The sequence below is a fragment of the Sciurus vulgaris genome (genome assembly GCF_902686455.1).
Source record: "Sciurus vulgaris genome assembly, chromosome: 6".
In the NCBI taxonomy this organism is placed as follows: Eukaryota; Metazoa; Chordata; class Mammalia; order Rodentia; family Sciuridae; genus Sciurus; species Sciurus vulgaris.
The window spans coordinates 149,511,739-149,529,691 of NC_136466.1; positions in this window are offsets into that span (position 1 = coordinate 149,511,739).

Genomic DNA, 17,953 nt, shown 5'->3' on the forward strand with positions numbered 1-17,953 from the left:
AATTGCCTAAAACATGCACTTCTACTTATTATTTACTCTGGAAAAGTACATGTTAATACATATTCATTAGTGATGAAAATCTTTTAGTTAAAATATCCTAATTTTTAAAGTTATTATTGCTATGGTAAGACAAATATATTTGCATTTGACTTTGTGATTTTTATGCCAACATTCTTTTTTCAAATCCCCTAAATAATAATTCTTAAATTCTAGTTGAATAACTTTTACTATTCCTGTGTGGTGTTCTTAATGGGTCAAATAAAACTTTAACACATATAATTCCCTGAAAAATATAAAATATGGGCATAAAATAGACACATTATAAAAAGTTCTATATATCATTAGACACAATAATTGTTAAAAAGTGATACATATGTTTTTACTTATTTATATGTGTGTACATGTATAAACATATAAACTATTAAGATAAAAGTACATGTTTCAGTATTCAGTACGATGTTTTGATACATGTGCACACTGTATAATGTTTAAATCAACTTAAACATAACCTCTCATCAAACATTTATTATTTCTTTGTACTGAAAACATTGAAATATCTTTCTTCTAGTTTTTTCAAATTTCAGCATATAACTGTCATTTCTAACTATGCCTGTTAGTCAAAAACCCCTTACTTTTTTTGATTTCACATATGTGTGAGATCATTCAGTACCTGTTTTTTAGTGCCTGGCTTATTTCATTTAACATAGTAATTTCTAGATCCCAACATGTTATCACAAATCAGAGGATTTTAACCTGTGCAGCTGAATTGTATTATATTGTGTGTTTGTAAAACATTTTTTATCCACTCTTCAATTGATAATCATGCAGGTTGCTTTCATTTCTTGACTATTTTGAAGAGTGCTGCAATAAACATGGAAATGCAGAAGTCTCTTTGACATACTGATTTCATTGCCTGTGGAAATACACTCAGTAGTGGGTTTGCTGGGTCATATTTCTAGTTTCAATTTTTTGAGGACCTTCTATATAATTTTCCATAATGACTATACCAACTTATACCCCAACTAACAGGCTGCAAGGACCCGTTTTTCTCTATACCTTTTCTTATTTGTTACATTTAATCTTTTTGATAATAGCCATTCTTATTGGGGTGAAGTGGCTTTGATATGCTTTTTCCTGAGAATGAGTGATGTGGAATATTTTTTATTCATAAACCAGTTGGCTATATGTGTGCCTTCTTACTATGTACATGCACAAAGAGGGAGGTCATTAGACTGAAGTACAACCACCAAATAACTGAGAAAGAACAACCAGCATATTACAAACCCTGTAGAGGACAGTCATTCCTACTATCCACAGGAGATTTATTCCAGGAAGTGCTGCAGATACCAAAATTCATGGATGCTAAATTCCCTGAAAAAAAAAAAATGACATAGTATTTTCATATTACCTGTTATGGTTTGGAAGTGAGGTGTCCCCCAAAAACTCATGTGTCAGACACTGCAAAAAGATTCAGAGGAGAAATGATTGTTTTGTAAAAGTCTTAACCCAATCAGTGATTTTATCCCCTCCTAAGAATTAACTGAGTGGTAACTAATGTGGTAAGGTGTGACTGGAGGAGGTGGGAATTGGGGCTTGACTTTGGATACATTTTTCTTTCTGGCAAGTGAACTCTCTCTGCTTCCTGATCACCATGATGTGAGCTGCTTCCCCCAACATTTTCTCCCACCATGATGTTCAGCCTCACCTCGAACTCTAAAGCTGAATAAAACATTACCTATACTCACTCTCTATTTTATTTTACATCATCTCTATATTATTTATAAAACCAATACAACATAAATATTTCCTATACTATTTTATTTAAGAAAACTTGTCTCTTTATGTTCAGTACAGATGCTATATTTTAAACAGTATTTTTAATCTGCATGGGTTCATCATGTTGATGTGGACACCAGTTTTGTGGAAGACTGAGTTTCAGGTTTGGAGATCATTGAGGCAGAGGGAATTCATTTATATGGAGATTTATTGATCATTTTTAAGGAAGTAATCGACACAGGGATCTATGTGAAACTGTATGAGTAGATAAATGCCTTCACCTAAATTATGTTTAACTTGAAAAAATCTAACTTTCTTGTTGAGAAAAAACATTTCAGAAGAACAATGACATCATCTGTTCTTGTTAGGAAAGATGAAAGTAACAATGGTGATCTCAAAAGAAATGTAAAGAGCAATTGGTTTCTGGAATACATTAAAAATTAGGGCCAACCAAACTTACAGAAGGAGGATAGGTCATACAGGTAGATGCAAAAGTCAACATATTTAGCACAGATATTTTTTAGGCCAGGAAATTGCAGATGTCACATGGAAAAATGGTCAAAAAGGAAGAGAATAATATACTGAGTCAATGTGTCCTCCATCTTTACGTGATACAAAGGAATGGAACCAGAAAAAGATGAGAAATGGTCTATGAAGTAAAATAATCAAAGACGAAAATCACAAAAATACAGAAGTCAAGCGTGGCATATTTTCAAAAGATGAAGTGATTAGCTATTTCCAATACTGATGATGGATAATTTTAGAAGAAATTTCAAATTTCACCATAGTAAAGTCACACTTATGTCACCGGATATTCTGACAGAAGCATATTTCATTATTTGGAACTGTTTGGAGTTGGTTTAAAATATGTAAGATTTAAGGAAGAAGCAAGATAGTTTTCCTTTCTCATTTCATTTCTTTAATTGCCACAAGAAAATAAACTGGACAATCAGGACAGGAAAAACAAGAGCCCAGTGACAAAGTCTATAAAAAATAGATATCCACAAGATAAGGTAAAGTTTCTGTCTTTTGTTTATTGTTTGTTTTGTTTCTCTCTTAACTGTTAGTTGTAACTTTTTCCTACTAATAGATATACACTGATATATAGACAAAAATAGTTCATATGGTTCTCTTTAAAGTTAACTGTTTAAATGATATTTACAGAATATTACCTATTGCAACCCAGTTCTACCTAAAATACTCATTGGATTATAAACACTGTGTGAAAATAGCCATTGGTTCTATGATGAACTATGTAACAATTAATACTTTGTGTAAATAGCATATTATATATTTACTACTATAGCCTCTGGCACCTGTCAATTCTGTGTAAGGTATAAAAAGTTAATGCCTCGTACTTGACAGGTTCATTAAATATGTCAGAGGTGTGTGAGAATAGACTTCTCACGATATTGAAAAATATTAAATGAATGCCACATTTTCAAACGTTTGACACATATCCATGAAGTTTCATCAAACATGAGCCATGTTTGGTTGACAGCCTGCTCTTAAGAGATTTGGTAAAGAAGGTGTAGGAATTTGAGACAACTGACACTTGAAATACTGTATTTAGAGTGTGACCTTTCAGTTGAGATGCTTGTCCTAGTTCTATAATAACACAAGTTTAAGGTGCTAACGCATAAGGAAGTAGATATCAGAAAGGGGACCTGAGTATGATTTTATATACCCAGAGTAAAGCACGCAATGAGAATGAGTCAAGGAAACTACAGTACGATTGATAAGATACGGCAGACAAGTAAATTAGGGAACTTACATTAGCCTCAGTGAAAGTCATAGTTTTAATGAAACACAAAACCAAATATTTAGAATATCTGTCAAAATTTTAAAACAATGTGTAATTATTTATTATTATGAAGTTGTGCAAATCTATTTACAGGAAGATGTATTGAGTAATGAAGGAGACGAAATTCTGATGTCAGAGGTCAGGAGAAGAAAGATATCCTAGCTGAAGAAGAAAGAATTCACTCTTCCTCCTACATTTTGTCCCATGAGGGCCCTACAAGGATTATATGAGGCCCATCCACATAAGTGAGGGGGATCTTCTATGTTCGCTCTTCTTATTCAAAATATTTATCTCTTCCAGAAAGACCCTTATAGAAACAGAGTAATTGTCCAACTATCTGGGTCTCCATAAATACAGTCAAATTAAATCATAACATGAACCATCGCAATAATATTTGGCAGAAACCTTGCTTATAAATGCTTTTCTTTACAAAACAAACTGTAAGCTGAAATAAAGGACCAGTAACCCTGTTTACAAAAAGCAACTATACCCTAGTTCATGACCATAATTCTTTACTTGACTAACCCAAGCAGGCATTTGGGTTTACCACCATTAATATGTACTTTAGTCAACCTAACTATGGTCCTCTTGCTCCATCAAGTGGTAAATATTATGAAAATGAAGAGGCATCTGGTAATTGGGAATTACAGGAACAAAACTATCATTGACTGACTATAAGAGAAAAAGACCTTGGTAAGTAGAGGACCAAAGTGAGCAAGAACATTGTATATAACAAATGGCACTATAAACATTATTTTGGAGGTAATATAACAAAGATGTAATGATAATGGATTCATCAACTAGTTAGATAAATCTTTCAGCAGTGTGGAAGTGGGATATGAATGGCTCAAACTTGTGTTGATAGGAATGAGCTAAATTATCACTAAAATGCAGAAGAGAGAAAAAGGAAAACAATGTAGGAGGAAATAAACTTTTCAATAATATAGGAGATAAAGTTGTCAGCATTTGGGATGGATAGAATTTAGAAATTGAAATGTGGTAGAATATAGTGTGATTCTCAGATATCAACTTTAGGTGAGGAAAGAAATAGCATCCTAAAGGAAAAATACATTCATAGTAGCTAATTTCATGTTTTAAAGTCTTGGGAGTTAGTCATAGTATTTTTTTTTTTTTTTTTTTTGCCTTTGATAACTAAAACTGTTGTTGCATCAAGAATTAGTCAATACAGAAAAGCGTCTAGCACATAGGTATTCACCCAATGTAAGCTGTTATCATCAATATTAACCATCACTATCTTTGGTAAAACATTCATTATAAATTCTGAAACATTGTTATAGGTATTAGGGCTAAATTTATTTTCATATATTGGTGAAAATGTTTTACTAGAGAAATAAAATTAAAGCAAGCTACATTTGACTTCTATTTTTAATTCTAGATTCTAAATTCAAATATTAAATTGTTTAATATGTTTAAACATACTTGTTCAAAATATATATTAGAGCATTTACCAACATTTTCAAGATCTCCATATCAAATAGTCTGCTAACCATATTGCATTGTACCAATTGTTTTTATTTGTTTACACATAATTCAATACCCACATGGTTTTTCCAGAAGAACACACATAAATGGTTTTATACTGAGAAATTGAGTGCAGGTGTACTTTGAGTTGCTTTGACATGTTTTTCTATCTAAATAATTATTTTGTAAACTACACTATGTGTTTATTTGTAGTTAAATAAAAGCTATTTTAATAACTTAAAGGAACAAGAAGAATACTAATTCTTCAGCAAAAAGTTCATACATCATGAAGCAATAAAAAGCAGAAAATATTTGTTAGTAAAAATTAGTTAATAATAAATACTGAATCATGTCTCATAGGTGTTGATATACAACACTCTGTGGTATGAAATATATATCCTTCATGTTCAACTTTTCTTCTGGACTACAGAGTACATAAGACATAATTTTCTTTTGGACTCTATAGTTGAGAAGAAAAGCAAGAATAAATATGTGATTAGGTAAAAAACATAATCAAGTTGTGTTTGTGCAAATTACTAAAGAAAAAATATCTTTTCCAGAGAATAAAATGAGAAATATGGAGAAAATCATAGACTTTCTCAGATTCTTCAAAATACTAATTGTTTTTATCACAGCACTTAAAAACAAATTTTCTTATTATGATTTTTCATGTGGAAATTCTACTGTGAAGAAAAATTTCATACTAAATAATCATTGTTATTATTTGATGCAGTTATTCTTATCTGATTTGTTATTTTTAAGAAAAAAATTGAAATTATATTTCAGTTCCTAAGAAGTGAGAACAAAATAAATATTTAGAGGTTATGTTTCATTAACAATTCATAATTTATTTTATTATTCAAGTGAAAATAGCAAGGCTTTTTAAAAAATTATCATTTAATCCCTTCTCATCTACATCCTGAACATGAGAAAAATATTTTTAGTGGTAGATAATTTTTAGTTCTTGGTTTTAATTAATTTTAAAACAGTAAAACTATGGATAAATATATGTGTTTTGTTTCTTTCTGTTGTTAGTAAATATTCTAGTCAACTTTTTCACTGGTCTGAGCAACAACTCTGACCAGAGCAAGCGTAGAGGAGGAAAGTTTATTTTGGGACTCAGTTTCAGAGGTCTCTGTCCATAGACAGTGGCTCCATTCAGTGGAGGTGAGGCTGAACGTCATAGCAGAACAGTGTGGTTGAGGGGGCTCATGTGATGATCAGGAAACAGAAAGACTCCACTGGCCATAGTCCTCTCAATGACCCCACCTTCTCCAGCCACACCCTACTGGCCTTCAGTTACCTCTCAGCTAATAGCCTCAGGGGATTAATTCACTAATTGGGTTCAGACTTTTATAACCCAATAATTTATCCTTTAAACCTTCTTGCATTGTCTCACACATGAACTCTTGGGGAACACCTCATATCCAAACCATAAGCCATAAATATCATCATGTATTAAATGAAATTAATTGCTATCTTGATATTTTTTAAGCCTTAAAAGCAGATCTTAAAGTTATTTCATTAGTACTTATGGATCCACATTAATGATGTAATCTCCTGAAAACAGGTATTTTAAGAATAGAATTGTATTCTATATGTTGTATATGTATGTTGTGTATATATATATTTATATATGTACAACTTATATAAATCTAACCTATGAATAAATAATAAGGTTTATTATTTATTTTTGTTATAAAACCTTTTTTGATGTGCCCAGGAATTATAGTATTCTATTCAACATGGAAAAATAACATCTTTGCTAGATACACATTTAATGTGGTATCTTCAAATATTTTAAATTAATTATTGATAAAGAGCACTACTACTCTCTGGCACTACAGTGCATGGTAACACTAAACATATATATTATAAGCATTTTGCTTCAATATATTATTTATGCTTCTTAGTTAATGATATTTTTATTAGTTAAAGAACAATAATGATTTAGAGAATGGTATGTAACAAATTCATGTATTTTAAAAATTATATTATTTTCTTTAACTAGTCTCTAGAAATTACTGATAGTCCTTAAAAGTTATTTGATACTCTTACAAAGTATATCTGTCATTATCATGCCCTGAACCTTCATTTTATGTAAGTGAGAAATTGAAATAATTTGATCTAAAACATGTTTTCATATTTTTGCTTATGTATCTGAAATACAACATTTTTCAAAGTAAAATCTAATTGTGAAACTTGTTATTAGACTGAACAAATGACACTTAAATTGCTTACATATGACAATTCCCATATTGTCTTTTAACACTATCATACTACACAGTATGACAAAATTTTGAGAACTAGTTTTTAAAAACAGCAATTCATATACAACATGTGATGTGCATATTTCTCATTATCCCTAAATTCCTTATTATAATACACAAAACATATTACTGCCCCGTTGATACCATGTAAACCTTTATTTAGGGGTGTGTTTGTAATACTTTTAAATATACACATTCATAAACAGGCACACACAATCCATGCACACATAGCCACACACACAAAGAAAACTAAGAAAATATTGATAATAAAGTGATACAAATTTGATGAAGGCAAGACCAAAACAAACTATCATACTTTATGTTTGACATGTTAATTTCACATAAGAAATCTCAAAAATATTGAAGACACTATTTTATAGAAAATTAAAAGCAGTATTTGAAGCCAAACATGATATAACATTTGAGTTTTTCTTTATCATCAATATATATTGACTGTATCTCTTATTTAAATGGAAATTTACTTTGTAGGTATAATATGTGCTTTTCTCTCTCTCTCTTTTTTTTTTTTTAACATACTGGTTTAAGTATTGAATGACTTCCTTGTGCTGAAAGGCTTTATGTGAAAAGCATTTGAGTGATAAAAGAAGTCAGTGTGCTGTAACAAAGAACTGGGATTGAGTTTGACATGAAATGGAGGAGAAGGCACAGCATGAGAGACTAGTCATAGAAAATAGCTAAGCAAACACAGCAAATTAGATATCAGTGTAAGGTGTGATTCATGGATCTATTAAGAACTGTGAATATGATGTGATGCCATGAAGTATAGTGTTAGAAAATTCAAGTGACAAAGACAAAATATTGAGGTGGCAAGTATAGGAAGCAAACTAAAACGAGATACAATCAGGGAGATGTGGGAGGCCTAATGGTATCTACTGCAAATTTCAAAGCCCTACCCAGTGTTCGAAGCCAGATATCAACAATTTCAGGAGAGCAATTGATAAAATGATAATACATTTATTTCAAAACACCTAAGCAGAAGTCTCATCCTATTGTTAATTATGGCACATGTGCCAGATTTTACTTATGGTAGTCTAATTTTATCATCCTTTTTCTTCCCTGTATAATGAATCCTTTGTACTATATTAAAGTGGCTGATAATTTGTTTCTGAAAAATCTATTTGATTTCATCGGTCTATTGGATTATCTTTGCAAAAATCTCACACTGTTTTAATTCTTCTAGATTTATGAGAGTTCTTTCAATATGGTAATATGGTTAGGTACATTGTACTTTTTCAAGATTTTCTTTTCTTGCTAATTTTGTTCCTGAGTATTTTTACATGAATTTTAGAACCAGATTGTTGATTTTGAGGAAAAGAATTACGAGTGTGCGTCTTAAAGCCCATAACTTAACTAAAAATATATAGCATTACGTCATTCAGTTTTCCTGTAAGTGAACATGAAACACTCCTATTGAAGCCAGAATTAAGGACAGGTAGTTGATGTAGAAATAGGGGGTCCGGTCAAATCGAGGAAATGAAGCCATGAAGCCTTCTGCCTCTGGAAGTTAGAGATTGTTCCTGGAAGAATGGAATGTCAAGGATCTCCAGAGCCCATTGATTACCAAATTTACCTGCCTTTATCAAGGACTGCAAGCATGGAGCTGCTAATTAATGCCCCCTGGGCCCTTAACTGCCTGAATCACCTTGGCCCTCCCCCTGCCCATGGCTTCTCACTAAATGCAAAACCAGGCCTAGTCACTAGGCAGGAAGGAGAGATAAGGGGGAAGAGAGCTGGAGAACAAAAGAGAATTTAACCTATAAAAGATGTAGGGTGCGCTCACTTCTTGGGACTTTAGAACATCAGCCATGGCCCCCTTATTCCTGCTGGGATGAGTCTGTATTATTACCTTTAAATAAAACCTGCTTAATATGCTTGCCTTGGCGTGCTTCTCTAGTGTTCAATCTTCAACATTAGAAGGACCAGAACTCGTCACTGGTAAACGGCAGTATCACTATGTTTACTTTGGTCATCTTTAATTTTCCTTATCAATGTTAAGTAAAAAAATTAGTGGTGCTGCATTTATTTTTGTTAAAATTATTATATAACCTTGATATTTTATGACATTGCAAATGGTTTCATTTGAAAATATTATTTCTTAAATTATTCGTTTGGAAAACATGCCTCAATAATATTTTATAGTTTTGAGTATGGAGGCTGAAGTTTATAAAATATTGCATGAGATTTATTATTATGTATTTGGCTTGTTTGCCTGTGAAGTTTTTCTTGAAGTAACTGATGGTGTTCTTTTTAGATTCAAATATCTAATAACCATTGACATAAAGAAATATAACTGAACTTTATATACTGTTTTTTTGTATAGTGAATTACCAGATTCCCATAACTTAGCTACTTTGAATATATAAATATTTTATATATGTTTAATCATTTTGTCTACTTATATTGAAGTTTGTTTATCCTTTTAGACCCTTAACACATATATTTCCCCTGCCTACTGATTTCCACTAGAAAGGTTAAAAACAATAGTGGATGTGGGTATTCATGTTTCATGGGCAAGTTCTTGGAGACAGTCTCCAATAATATCGCCTATGACACTAGACATCAGTTAGTGATATTTTGTTCTCTTGCTGCTGAATGCTATTGTATAATTTCCCTGTTTCTACTGAAAAGATCACATCTCTTAATTAAAACTTATTTTTATATTAGTATAGCAACTTTAAAGTTTAGTAAATTTATTGTACTGTAATGGAGGAACAAGACCTGATTATAAAATGAAATTATAAGAACAGTCCATTGAAGAATCAATGCCTGGGGAAAAGGTTAATCCCCCTGCCCCACCACCCCCAGTCAGCTCCCATCAGGGAGCCTAATTAACCGTGGATCTTTTTCTATTGGATTGTAAATAGCTAAAGGCATGACTCTCTCTTCACATGTAAACATCCCTGTGACAGGTTTTCAAGGTAGGAATTCAACAGGTGCCTGTGAAAAGAGTCATTTCTTCTCAGACTTTGAAACTTTGTGAACTCTGTAGGAAAGTAGTTGCATCGCTTAATTGCTATGCCAATTAACTGCTGTCTAAATTATAACTTTGTAGGCTTGGTTCCTAGAAATATAGTTCTTAAGGACAAACTCAAGTCATCTTGAGTTACTGCTGCCTGTGGTGAAGGCCAGTTCATGATAAAACTCACAAGTATTTTATTAATAGTCTTCGCTATATACCAGTGAATTATTTATGGTAAATTATCTGTGCATGTCCTTTGGTCACCATAGGCCAAGAATTCAAACACACCAATGTTGTAAAAGTTAAGAAATTATGTCCAATTTCCTATAAAAATCCCGTGTAATTTCTGCTCAGGGTCCAGAACTTCAGACACTGGCTCATCTGGGTTCCCTAACATAAACAAACCTGAGTTCTCCAACCCTAGTGAAAGAATGGACATTTTTTTAAGCTGTCTGTTTTATCTCAACTCTCTAAGGTCTCCCTCCCAGTGATGGGAACAAAGCCCTTATGACTCCTGCGTGAGTCACGAGTTGGGTCCCAGCGCGCTGGAATAAAAGCCTCTTGCGGTTTGCATCAAGTGACGCCACCTGCGGTTGATTGGGGTTGCCGTTGATCCGTTGGACAGAGTTAGGGTCTCCTTTTTGGGGGTCTTACATTTGGGGGTTCGTCCGGGATCTGATGGCCCCCCTCATCCACAGAGTCGACCATGGAGGTAAGAAGGGGTACCCCGAGGTTGTCTGTCTTTGTCTTGAGTTTTGTTAGTTGGTCTGGTCCTGTGAGCACGCTTTCGGTTTCGCAGACTTTCGGTGACTCGTGAGAGTGGCTGAACAGTGGTCGGTAGACGTGCCTGGAGGGCCACAGGTTGCAGCCCTGGGGGACGCCCCAAGGGTGGAGGAGAGCCAGGGACGCCTGGTAGTCTCCTATGGTAAGGGCGCTGATCGGGTTCAATTGTTGGATCAGAGATTGTCGGGTTCAATTGTTGGATTAGAGATTGTCAAGATCGTGCCCGTCTGATTCTGTTGCGTGTTTGTGGCAGACAAGGTGGGGTAAGTGGGTCCTCGTGTCTGTAGCATTTTTGTTGTTTATGTTTCTAACGACAGAAGAACTGATGATGGGACAGACTGTGACAACCCCTCTTAGTCTGACATTAGACCATTGGGCTGAAGTTAAGGGAAGAGGTCGCGACCTCTAAGTTGAGATCAAGAAAGGCCCATGGTGGACCTTCTGCTCCTCAGATTGGCCTGCTTTTAATGTAGGATGACCAGCGGAAGGGACCTTTAATATCTGTCATTCTTGCTGTTAAAGAGATTGTTTTTTGTTTTTCAGAATGAACCTGGAGCCCATCTGAATCAGCAGCCCTACATCGTGGTCTGACAGGATCTGATGCAAAATCCACGCCCCTGAATTCGACCTTGGGTTGCAAAACCCAAGCCCCGGCCAGCCGCACAAATCCTAGCCACCCAACCTCTCATTTCTAGGGGGAAATCCAGTCACTCAGACCCCACCAAGAAGATTTATCCCGAAACTCAGGCTGACCACCTTCTCCTTGACTCACCTCTCCCATACCCTCCCGCCTCAGTCCCTGTAGCGGATCAGGAAGAGCCAGAAGAACCGCCGGCCCCTGCAGTCGCCGCCTCTGCTCCCCCTAATGAGTCTGTGCTGGGGCCCACACAGGGCACCACGGGGCCTGCACGGGGTACCAGGAGCCACCGTGGAATAACTCCTGACACCACCATTGCCCTTCCCCTAAGGGCTTATGGGCCCCCGCTGGTGGCAACGGATGGTGGACCGGCTCCTCTTCAGCCCCTCCAGTACTGGCCTTTTTCCTCCGCAGACTTGTATAACTGGAAAACTAATCATCCTCCCTTTTCAGAGGACCCCCAGCACTTAACCGGGCTGGTGGAGTCTTTAATGTTCTCTCATCAGCCCACATGGGATGATTGCCAGCAGCTACTGCAGACCCTTTTCACTACTGAGGAGAGGGAGAGGATTTTATTGAAGACAAGGAAGAATGTACCAGGAACAGATGGACGACCCACCCACTCCCCAACATCATTGAGACTGCCTTCTCCCTCTCCAGGCCTGACTGGGATTTCAACACAGCAGAAGGTAGGGAACGACTGACAGTCTATCGCCAGATTCTATTGGCCAGCCTCTGTGGGGCAGTGAGACGCCCCACTAATTTGGCTAAGATAAGAGAGGATATCCAGGGGGCCATGGAACCCCCGTCAGTATTTCTCGAGCGCTTAAAGGAAGCTTTCAGGCGCTACACCCCGTTTGACCCTACCTCTGAGGGGCAAAGGGCTTCCATGGCCATGGCTTTTATAGGGTAGTCAGCAATGGATATTAAGAGAAAGTTGCAGAGAATAGAAGGGTTACAAGATTATACCCTACAGGATTTAGTTAAGGAGGCAGAGAAAGTGTATCATAAGAGGGAAACTGAGGAAGAGAAGGAGCAAAGGAAAGAAAAGGATAGAGAGGAAAGAGAAAACAAAAGGGATCATAAGCAGGAGAAGAACCTAACACGGATTTTGGCCTCAGTAGTAGGTGAGAAAAGCCAGGAACAAACACAAGGCAGGGCTAAAAAAAGGGTCAGGTAACCTGGGCAACCGCACTCCATTAGAAAAGGATCAGTGTGCCTACTGCAAGGAGAGAGGTCACTGGGCTAGAGAGCATCCTAAGAAGAAGACTGGGCCCTCCAAGAAGATATTAGCCCTAGAAGAAGAAGAAGATTAGCGGGGACGGGGCTCGGAACCCCTCCCCGAGCCTAGGGTAACACTAGAGGTGGAGGGGAAGCCAATTGAGTTCTTAGTAGATACTGGGGCTCAAACTCGGTCCTACTCAAACCGTGTGGGCCCATCTCCCACAAGAAATCGTGAGTCATAGGAGCTACAGGGCACCAGCAGTACTCATGGACTACCCAAAGAATGGTAGACTTAGGAAAGGGACAGATAACCCACTCGTTTCTAGTCATCCCTGAGTGCCCTGTGCCTCTACTTGGGAGAGATCTCCTAACCAAAATGGGAGCTCAGATTACCTTCACCCCTGATGGCCCAGAGGTGACCCGAAGCAAGAGAATAACTACTGCCCTGACTGTGCACCTGGATGATGAACACAGACTTTTTGAGAGACAGGGAGCAAAAATATGTCACATAAATAACTGGTTGAACAGATATCCTGGGGCGTGGGCCAAAACAGCTGGAACAGGACTAGCTGCAGAAAGACCACCCATAGTTATAGAGCTTAGGGCCACATCTACTCCTGTGGCTGTATGTCAATATCCTATGACTAAAGAGGCCTGGGAAGGAATTAGGCCCCATATCCAGCGCCTACTTCAGCAAGGTATCCTAGTGAAGTGTCAGTCACCATGGAACACTCCCCTGTTACCTGTTAAAAAGCCTGGCACAGGAGACTATCGCCCAGTACAGGACTTAAGAGAAGTAAACAAGCAAGTACAGGACATCCACCCCTCTGTACCTAACCCTTACAACTTGCTGAGCTCTCTTCCCCCGGATCATATTTGGTATACTGTCTTGGACTTAAAGGATGCTTTCTTCTGCCTGTGACTACACCCTTCCAGCTAAAACATCTTCGCATTTGAGTGGAGGGATCCTGACTCTGGGACAACAGGACAATTGACTTGGACCCGATTACCCCAGGGGTTCAAGAATTCCCCGACCCTCTTCGATGAAGCTCTCCACCAAGATTTAGCCCACTTCCGTGCCAGCCATCCCCAGGTAACACTTCTGCAGTATGTAGATGACTTACTACTGGCCAGGGCCACAGAGGAGGAGTGCCAACGGGGCACGGGACTACTGCTAGAAAAACTTGCCCACTTAGGATATCGGGCCTCCGCCAAGAAGGCCCTGATCTGCCAAAAGGAGGTAACGTATCTGGGGTACGCCCTCAAAGGGGGGCAGAGATGGCTAACGGAGGCCAGTAAACAAACTGTGACTCAGATACCCATTCCTCCCTCACTCCGCCAGGTGCGAGAATTTTTAGGGACTGCGGGGTTTTGCCGCCTGTGGATCCCCGGGTTCACTATCCTGGCAGCTCCCCCCATCCTCTGACTAGAGAGGGTGCCTCATTTGAGTGGGGTAAGGACCAGCAGCAGGCCTTTGATGACATCAAGAAGGCATTACTGTCTGCCCCAGCCCTGGCATTGCCGGACGTAGCAAAGCCCTTCGTCCTATTTGTGGATGAGAGGAAGGGAGTAGCCCGAGGGGTGCTGACCCAGCCTCTAGGGCCATGGAAGAGGCCGGTAGCCTACCTCTCCAAGAAGATAGACCCTGTTGCTAGTGGCTGGCCTGCCTGTCTGAGGTTCGTGGCAACAGTGGCAGTATTGGTGAAAGATGCTGACAAATTAACTATGGGACAAAAGCTAACGGTCATTGCCCCTCACTCCCTGGAGAGCATCGTCGGACAGCCCCCTGACCGGTGGCTGTCCAATGCCCGCATGATGCATTACCAGAGTCTCCTACTGAATGGAGACAGGATCCAGTTCGGGCCGCCTGCCATCCTCAACCCAGCTACCCTACTGCCTGACACGTCCATCCAGGACAGTGTGCTGCATACCTGTCAAGAGATACTACCAGAAGAAATGGGGACCCGAAGGGACCTCCATTACCAGACACTCAGCTGACCTGGTTCACTGATGGAAGCAGCTACATAATAGAAGGTAAAAGGGTAGCCAGGGCGGCGGTAGTGGATGATGAACAAACCTTCTGGGCAAGCAGCCTACCCGAGGGAACATCGGCTCAGAAGGCCGAGTTACTAGCTCTGACTCAGGCTCTGAGGTTGGCAGAAGGAAAAAAAATTAACATCTACACTGACAGCAGGTATGCCTTCGCTACTGCCCATGTCCACGGGGCCATCTACTGGCAGCGGGGGCTGCTGACATCGGCAGGGAAGGAAATCAAAAATAAAGAAGAAATTCTAAGCCTGTTAGAGACCGTTCACCTTCCTAAGAAAGTAGCAATTATTCACTGCCCCTGACACCAAAAAGGGGGGTCAAAAGTTGCCAGAGGGAACCAAAGGGCTGACAGGGAAGCCAAGCGGGCGGCTGAAGGACTTAACGTCCTATCCTTGTTGGGGGAAAAACCAATGTCTCACCCTAAGGATGTGGTATACCCCTCTATTAGGAACTTTGAATATTGAGAACTAGACCTTGAGGAAATAGATTAGGATTTTGCCTGGAGACTCCAGAGGGGATCCGGGAAACCTCAGAAAGAAAAAGAATTCTCCCTGAAAAACAGGCGATCATTTTTCCCCGACACCTTCACAAGTTAACTCATCTGTCCCAAAACATTTAAAAACTCTTGTCCTGTCTTCACTGTATTACATCATGAAGCTCAGGGAGCTTACAGATACAACTGTAAAAGAATGCAAGTCTTACCAGATGGTGAATGCCCAGTCCAGCAAGCTACCTCATGGCAAACGGCTCCGAGGAGACTGTCCTGGGAGTTACTGGGAAGTGTACTTCACTGAGGTAAAACCAGCCAGGTATGGATACAGATACTTATTAGTATTCATAGATACATTTTCAGGATGGGTTGAAGCCTTTCCTACCAAGAAGGAGACTGCTCAGATGGTGGCCAAAACAATACTAGAAGACATCTTCCCGAGGTTCGGGGTACCCAAGGTAATAGGGTCAGACAACAGCCCTGCGTTTGTTGCCCAGGTAAGTCAGGGACTGGCCAAAATCCTGGGGCTTAATTGGAAATTACATTGTGCTTATAGGCCCCAAAGCTCAGGGAAGGTAGAAAGAATGAATAGAACTTTAAAAGAGGTCACAACTAAATTATCCTTAGAGACTGGCATAACAGAATGGACAGTCCTCCTTCCCTTTGCTTTGTTTCGGGTGTGCAATACCCCTGGCTCCCTCAAGCTAATTCCTTTTGAAATCCTTTATGGGACTCACCCCCCACTCATTACCATACAACACCTTCCTTCCCCAGAATCTTACCCCTCTCAATCTCTGTACACCAGATTAAAAGCCCTTGAGACTGTGCAGAGGGAGGTGTGGAATCAGTTGGCCGAGGTCTAAAAGCCTGGGGACCTAATAAGTGCTGTATAGGTACTAATGCTCAGGCAACAATACCAGTCCCTCCTCCAAGGAAATAGCTTCGGAGAAGAGTATATAGAGACAGAATTTCCATGATAAGAACTTACCAAAAAGCAAATGGGGGAATGAAAGAATGGACATTTTTTTAAGCTGTCTGTTTTATCTCAACTCCCGAAGGTCTCCGTCCCAGTGTTGGGAACAAAGCCCTTAAAGCTGTTCCAGGATATAAGATTACCAGAAACTGCTGACCAGAATCTATGCCCTGTTGTAAAACATTGTGAAGCATGTTGTATGTTATCAGCAAACACAAACCCTCTTTGGAATTTCCCGGCAGCTTTGTTCGCCTTTTCCCCTTCCGTGTGTGACCCTTCCCAATGTGTGGTTTCTGCCTTTATAAACTTGTAAGATTTTCTGCTAGGGACTCAACTCCTCGACTCCTGCATGAGTCACGAGTTGGGTCCCAGCGCGCTGGAATAAAAGCCTCTTGCGGTTTGCATCAAGTGACGCCTCCTGCGGTTGATTGGGGTTGCTGTCGATCCGTGGGACAGAGTTAGAGTCTCCTTTTTGGGGGTCTTACACTAGAATAGTGCTTGGTCTCTTGCTGAGTATGATTTCTATAACAGCATAACCTTTCTATTTTCTTATTTCAAAATTTATATATATATATAATGTGTCATTTTTAAAACAGTTTACATTTATTTCAAAACATTTTGAAAAAGACTTTACTTTTTAATGCTAATAGTTCCTATTTGTGTTCATTGTAATTATTGATATATTTGGCATCTATCCTCATACTTTTAGTTTTTCATCTGACTCACTTAGTTCATAATAGTTTCTTTTGTATTTTGCTCTTTCTTAGATAATTCAAAATGTATTTTTCAATTTTTTTCATTTATTAATATTCTATTTTTACAACTTTTACTCTTCTTTAGAATTATCCTAAAATTTACACATATATTTAGTATAATTACTGAACATTTACACCATAGTACTAACAAAGAACTAAAGACACTTTAACTTTATATACCTTAACCTGACCTTTTTAGTATTACTCATAATCATTTCAATGAAACCCATATTTTAAACACAGGAAGATATAAATGTTATTTCATGTAGATATCATTCTTTTATATTTGTCTGTATAATTACCTTTTGCAGATCTTTATTTTTTTTTCTATTTGATTTAGGGTAATTATTGTGCTAATTTCACTTCGGTGGCTTACTTTTATAACCATTTTTATATAGTGTCTGCAGGACCTGAATTACCTCTGTCTTTGTTGTGTTCAGATGTCTTTGTTTTGCTGTCTTTTTTAATATGATTGTTGTATAAAGCAGTATGTCAGCAGTTGTTCCTTGTAGCACGTTAAAGATTAATTATATTATTTTATGATGTCATTCCTTTCCATTGAAAGGTCAATCATCTCTCTTCTTTACTTCTTGGAATTGATCAACTTGTTTCTAAAATAATCTGTTTGCCTAAAATTATTTTATGAATCTAAAAATAATTGATTCTTTATAATTTTTTTCTTTCTCATTATTTACTTTTATTTCATCTATTTTAAAACTTTGAATTTTTT